This window comes from Lipophrys pholis (genome assembly GCF_963383615.2).
Source record: "Lipophrys pholis genome assembly, chromosome: 13".
Taxonomy (NCBI): domain Eukaryota; kingdom Metazoa; phylum Chordata; class Actinopteri; order Blenniiformes; family Blenniidae; genus Lipophrys; species Lipophrys pholis.
Window position 1 is genome coordinate 16405155 of NC_137632.1, and position 6144 is coordinate 16411298.

Below are 6144 nucleotides of genomic sequence, written 5' to 3' on the forward strand. Positions count from 1 at the left end.
ACATGCAACTACCAACTCAAGGGAACAGTGGTGTATTTGCTGTGTTTCATAAACGCCGCATAGAAAGGGACTTCAATCAGTCTGAGGAACATAAGAGCGAGAAAATTTGGTCAAAGTGCGAGATGCATAAAATGAGAAAACTGTGATTCGGCAAACTGGCCAAAGTACCCAGGTAAACACGCAGTTGGACAAGAGCAGCAAAAGTACAAACTTACATTTTGGTCCGCACCAACAGGTGTGAAAGCACCTCCGCCCATGTCTTGATATGGCCCCACAAGCAGAGTACGTTGATATCACCTGTAGTTGGAGGACAGGAAGAAACTGTGAGATCTGAGACTTCATTTTATCACCCAGAGAGAGTGAGGTAAGAACTACTGCAATGCTGCATCGAACGCAAAGCTTTGGGCCATCCTTTCCAGCTCAATTGCTTTTATTGTTTTCTCTCAGAGGTCCATATCCTCCCAAATATTCCTACTAACTAACTGCTTGAACTTGCTATCAGAGCAATTAGCGATCCAAGAGCAGCCTGCTTTAATTTTCCTTAATCAAGGAGTATTCTGTGATAAATCATCCAGCTGGGTGCTTGGCGCCGCTGCAGCCTGCATGCTGGGCACATTCACTGAGAACCAGCAGACAAAGGGAGGAAATGGTGCATGTGTCTAAATGCTTTTAAGCAGCATTCACAAACATATTGTCCATGGGAGCATTCACAAGCACACCATTCATCTACAACGCAGGCACAGTGTGCTGCTCTACCCCCAGTGAGACACTTCAACCCATACGGCTCGTTAAGATCCAGTTTCTGCATTACACCAGTCTTATAGATTACGACATAGATTCCTGTTTCCACTCCTTTCGGGTATAGTAAAATAGATCAGACACTGTGGTGTAGCTATGGCCAAGCCTCCAACATAGAGACAAGTTAATGTATTGCTTTGACATTTTTCCAGACCAGAGTGGTCCTCAAGTAGCCCAGTCTGGAAGAAAAAGCAGCCAACCAGGTCCCAAAACACGATGTTTTTGAGATGATAAATACGAGTCATTAATCCAAAGGTGAATTTCCGTAAGCTTGTGCCATTCATCACAAGAATTTTTTCCATTTCCAGAAAATCTGCTCCCGTTAACCTTTAAGACCCGATTCCTGGGCGGTGATGGATGGGCTGTTTAATAGCAGCTCCCAGCACTTTGTAATGAGACAGAAATGAACATAGAATAAAGACCAATGACTAAAGAGGTGTGTTACCCTAAAAGGCACTAAAACAAATTTTTGGTTTAAAAAAAACCCAAAAAAACTGCACAACCGCAAAGCCCACAGGAAAACGACAGAACATGGCTGATGGAGAAGTCACAAAATTGAAATAATATGAGTGAATCTCAGTCTTTAGATGTAACAGTGGGGTTTGAATAATTTTCATTATTAAGCTACCGTGATTTAGTATCCTTCAGTGTGAAAAGACAGACCTCATCTATCTGCCCTGAGGTCTGCAGGCTCGTAAAACAAAAGTGACGTGAATGGTTTATCAGTCATGGCCTCATCGGTCCAGACATTTTAGAATTATTAAAAGAGCGTCATTCATCTTAATTACTTTAAATGCCACATAATTATTCAGCCTGTACATGCGTCCAAAAGAGGGGAAAATATTTGAATTACTTTATTGAGTAGCAACAGAGAGAAAGACTGGAGCGAGTGTGCCAGTTGACAGGGCTCAAAGGCATTGCTGCCACCACAGATGCCTTATTGCTACTGTTCCAGATAAGATTCACAAAGCATGGCCTTTGGCATCCTACAGACTGAACAGCCCAGACTGCTTTAAGTGCTACTTTGTTTCACTCCCCTGCGCAGTGGTTTACTGTTAGCCATTATCTAAAACTGCTTATTATTTTATCCCATGACATTCCAGGAAAAAGCCAGCAGGATGACTGAGGAGTGCAAGGACAAGGGAGGTTCAATCACAGCTAAAAGTACATAATTTAATCCAAAGATTGCTCTAAAAATACAATGTCTCACTTTTCACAAGATGAAGCAACAAAAAAAGGGTAGGTAGGATTTTCAAGCAGCAAAAGAATCTGAGCACCGTGATCATTGTGCTACAGTGACGTTGCAACTCGTGGTAGTGGTTTGGACAGTTTTACTCAAGTCCTAAACATTCAATACACTAGTGAGTTTCTCTAAGTGTTGGTAGGCACAGCTGAACAGCCCCCCCCCCCCCCCCCCCCCAAGGGACGTCCACCCCGCCTGTTGAGAAACACTGCAAGAGACTAATCTGGACAAACACTGCTGAGTTTCTTTGATATTGTGAGTTGTTTGGTGGTAAAGTGAGTTTTATTCCAGAGTTGAATCATCAAGTCCAAGATCCCTCTGCATGGAAGGAACTGAGTTTTGATCCAGGCTGCTGGTGGGGTGCTAAATAAGAGATATGAATTAAAATTGTTAACCTAAACTTTGTTGTCCAGTTGGAGAAAGGCATACAATTGAGATCCCAGCAGGACAATATGTTCGTCACCCTGTAAGTAGGATGACTCAAACTGAAAATTTCTACAATAGACAACCCCCCCCGCCAAAAAAAAAAAAAAAAAGAAGCTGGATGGATCTGAAACCATGTTGCCAGACAGTAGAGAGAAGTGTGTGTTTGTGCTATGTGAAAGAAGAAAGAACAGGCTGATTTTTTTTTTTTTTTCTCAAGTGTTTTTCCAGCATACATCAACTGCCCTCCACTGCGATGCGTCTCTGAGAGTCTCTATCCAGGCGAACCGGGGAGGAAATTACATTTCCCCTTGCAAATACGTGAAGCCACACAGATTCAAGGACAGATCCACTGCGCAGTCTCTCTTTGTTCATTTTCTGCCAAGAAATTTTCCGTCTGTCTGTGAGTGTCTATTCAAATGACTCCACCTGTCCGACCATCAATACACAGGCTTGTACATGGGCATTTTGTAAAGGTACACACGGTCGCTTTTGTTCACGAGACACCGACTTACTGTAGCTGGAGACAATGAAAGATTGTTTTGTTTTTTTCCCTCTCCTTTATTTTCTTTTTCCAGCAATGAAACTGTTACATAAAAGTGTGCCTGAAAATCACCAGAGTATTATCTGATAAAGGAAGAGAGAAACACTGTTATTATACAATCAATTGTATTTTTTTTTCCAGGGGCACCAAGGGTGTATTGGTGGGGGACTCACATAAAACACAGTCTGGTTTGTGCAACGAATTGGGATTTGTTTAAATATCAGGAACTTCTTTGATTGTATATGAATTCATACTCAAACAGGTTTATCTTGAATGGTCCAAATTTCAAATCGTTTAAAGACCCTTGGTGCTCCATGTATTGTTCATATGTAAATATCTTCAAACGTATAATGTGTATTCTAAAATCTGAGGTGGAGTAAAAAAAAAAAAAAGAAAAAAAAAAAGGATGACTCAAGAATTCAGAAATCGTGTATTATTCATCAAGACAAAATATTTTGTTAAATAGACTTTAAAAAGAAGTGTTATTCGGCAAAAGTGAGTGTGGATTTATTTTCTTCTGTCGATTATTTGTGCTCCCCCGAGGAGAGTGCTGACATTTGCGGACACCAGATCACTTAAAGCATGGAAACACGCCATTAACAGCTTTAAAATGCGCAATTCTTTGCTGTGTACACTGCACAGCATTTCTCCTCAGCAGCTGAATCAGTGGAAAGGGGGCTGCATTTGCAGGAGTGAAATTCAGTGGAAACGGGATGCTGCAGGACAAATCTTGAATCGAGCCATGCAATCGGCATGAGGAAAACAACAAACAATGCAGTGAGGGAGGCCACAACAATGCTCCGGGGAAAAAGGTTTGTAAACAGAGCACTTTAGAATAAACAGAAGTACAATATTTTTCCTGGCTTGGGCTTGCAAACGGAAAGAAAAAAATAAGGAGACACGAGCGCTTAATGGTTTTGTAACGTACACTGAGTTCAAGGGCATTACTCACAGGTTCATTCCCCCATTCCATTCCATTCCAAGTCAGTCCGGCTTCTACTGTATCTCATCCTCACTGCTAATTGCCTTCTCCCACCTCCTGCCGTGGACAAGAAAGGGGAGGCAATTTTATGCAGCACATAGCAATCAATAGCAATTAGGTGCATCCCTGACTAATCCCATTGAAAATGGCATCTTGGGAGATGGCCAGGAGAAGACCTCCTAAAGCCCATATACCTACTAAAGTTTAGTTTTGCCTTCACACTATGCACCAGTGCTGTGACGGAGCAATTAATTGCTTTGTTTTCCTATTCTACACTTAATATTGAATTTCCATCAGTCTTTTTCAGGGAGCCACTCTGCGATTGTATCAAATGGGCATCCTCAATTAGATAATCTTTTCCTGATCACCCTATGGACATTATTACATGTTATCCTACTTTAAAAGCACCCTTCAGGTTTTTTGCGCGTGACAACAAATTGGCGCAACGTGACTGGATAAAGCCAAATTTAAGCTGGAAATGTGTGTGGCAGATGAAAAGAGTTGATTAACAGGAAGGGATGTTGCTGTATCAACAGTAATGTGGATGGTGCACCGAAGTGCTGTTGGGAGGAGGGAGCAAATTGCAACCTAATTCAATCTCATTTCAGCCCATCTAATTTCCACCCATCACCTATGGCCCGGAGTTTCTCTTGCAGGGTGCCCGGGCTCACCGTCTGAGCTACAGGAGGAGAAGTCTGAGCTGAACTGCTGTTCCTTCACATGAAAAGGTCACTCAGTTAAGGTGATTTGGAGCATCTCATTAGGATTATTCCTGGACACTTCCCCATGGTGATTTTCAAGGCAAGTAAAAGTCACAGACCCGAGTGCAGAGCCAGAAAATGTTAGAAGGATTATATACTAAGCACAATCTGGCCTGGAACCTCTTGGAGTTTCCCTACAAAGAGCTAAAGGAAATCACCAAGAACAGGTGCATCTGGACTCATTCATCCTCAAGCTACCGACAACTTTGCTTGAAAAAGGAGATGGGATCAGATTAAAACTGTGGCACTAATCCAAATCACCACGAGCATGGTTATCTATCAATCCTTCTGTGTCCCGTTTGGATTTAATGGGAAATCAACAAAGCCCTCTGGATCGGCCATCTAGAACTGAGATGAGCTCTTGTGGTCACAGTCCTGCAAGTGCAACCGCATACCTGAATTCATTCGAAGGTGTCATTATTAAGCTGCGCACAAAGCCTGATATAAGGAGCCACTCATAATCAGCTGTACTGAAGCAAAAACACCGCATAACCGTGACTGCGGCCCTCCAGATCCAGGAGTGCCCACCTCTGATTTTCAATTTCCTTCAGATTGTTCCATCACACCTTAAAACAGTTGTGAAAAATATTAGCTTTCAGTTTTCATAGGTTTCTGAGATATAAAGGCTTTTATAAGAGACTAAAATCTGTGCTAGCAGTTATCTTAACAGTAAACTGAAGTGATAACACTCATAAAAGCAATAACCCATACAGATTCACTAAAGTCTCAGTGAGCTGGTCACAAGTTGTGACAAGTTAGAACGAGTTGAAGAGCTGCAGTCTCTCTGTCCTCCTCACTGAACATTGCTGTTGGATTAACAGCAACTAAATTAACTAAATGTGAATTTATGATTGAAGTTTTCTAACCTTTAAATGGTCAGTGGTCATATGGTTTGTCTTGGGAGTCTGATATTTCTTCCACAAAGGCCTACGTCTTCATCTAAACTTGGGAGTTCAGCATTTTAGTCTACTGTGTCAAATATTCAGCCACGGTTGAAGCCCCACAATCGTTGATAGAAATTGGTAAATAAATTGTTCTGACACGCTCGTCAAAAGATCAGAACCCGATTTTGAAAAATTGAGTCGCGTCATTCAATTTAATGATATTCACCTTCAGGTAAGCATGAGGGAACCATGGCAGTCTGCTATGGAAACATAGCAAATCAGCCTGAGAGCAGAAGGTGATCCACAAGACAGATTTAAAGCCTCAGTTTATTGTGAAATACAGTGATTAAGTCTGTCACCTGGCGGCGATCACATTAATCAGCACCGTATGACCTTGTTTGAGAAGGGCTTGAAGGTAAAGGACGCTCATTTATAATGAAAATCCACTTTAGCTTAAAATTTTTTACATGTAAAGTTCTCCAGCCACATTAAGAAAAGCAAAGGGGAGG